The following is a 1,448-nucleotide window of genomic DNA, read 5'->3' as shown; positions in this document are numbered from 1 at the left end:
GGACACTGAGTCTTTCTAAGAGTTATGCCGTGAGACATTGGCAAAAATCCATTCCATGCATCTTGAATTTATGTAAGACCTTATCGATATAAGTATCTTGACATAATCCAGTAGTCTTATTTAATCTATCTCTATAGATTCTTATTCCAAGGATATATGTAGCTTTTCCATGTCTTTCATTAAGAAACAACCTCAAAGTATGTCATCTACATACAACACCAAGGAAAACTGTGCTCCCACTAGTCTTCTTGTCAACGCAAGGTTCTTCTTTATTTCTAATGAAGTCAAACTCTTTGATTGCCTCATTAAAACGAAGATTCCAACTCCGAGATGCTTGCTTCAAGCAATATATTGGAGTCAGGGCCCATCATATCTTCCTCAAAGGACGTAGGTTCATCACTCTATATTATCAATATATCATGATGATCTGTCACCCAAACCTCATATCTATCAGGTTCGTGACATGTCCTTTCGGACCTACGCACTTCAGGTTCCACAGGTGTAGATACTACGACTCTTCGTAAATCTAATTGATCATCTTCCTAAGATGATGAAACCATTTCCTGTGTTTCTCGAACTTCTTCGAGTTGTACTTTACTCCCACTTTTCTTCTTAAAAAGAAATTCTCTCTCAAGAAAAACACCACTATGAGCAACAAACACTTTGTTCTCGGTGGGGTAGTAAAAGTAATAACCTTTGGTTTCTTTAGGACAACCAATGAAGTAGCATTCATCAGATTTAGGTCCAACCTTATCAGTAAACATATGTTTGACATAAGCATTAGAACCTCAAATTTTCAGAAAGACAGATTTGGAACCTTTCCAGTCCACATCTCATATGGTGTCTTCTCAACTGATTTTGATGGACATCTATTTAGCGTAAATGCAGACGTTTCTAGAGCGTATCTCCAAAAATATGGTGGCAGATTTGTATGACTCATCATAGACCGAACAATATCTAATGAGTATGGTATCTGCGACACGAGTGTGTAGTACTAAGGCTTCAGCTCGAAATTCTGCTTCTGAATCTCTGGAAGTCGAATAGCTGATCTGTTGGTGTAGTACTCATCTGGACAAATGTAGTCAGCCAATGCCCTTGGTCGAGCAGCCTCTTCTACAGGTTGAGCAGCTCCTGTAGCATCAGTATTAGGGATTACATTCTCCTGAGCGTCTAGTTTCTGACCTGTTGCATTACGCAGATGACCATCCTGGTCATACAGGTTTCCATTCTCGTCCTGTCTGAGAATAACAATCGCAACCATGTTTCGCGACTGATGATCGATCGATGTACGCGGTGTAGTATCGATCGATGTCGAACGATGTAGATCGGTCGATGATGAAGGTCGGATGTCGGTCGACGGTTGGGTGCGAGAATCAATCGACGTGAAAGCTGCTGCGTCGAGCGATGTGCAACATTGGTCTTTGCGGATCGTGCGTTCCAAGTGAGCA

This window comes from Brassica oleracea, chromosome C9 (assembly GCF_000695525.1).
Source record: "Brassica oleracea var. oleracea cultivar TO1000 chromosome C9, BOL, whole genome shotgun sequence".
Taxonomy (NCBI): Eukaryota; Viridiplantae; Streptophyta; class Magnoliopsida; order Brassicales; family Brassicaceae; genus Brassica; species Brassica oleracea.
Note: the sequence above shows the minus strand (reverse complement) of the source record.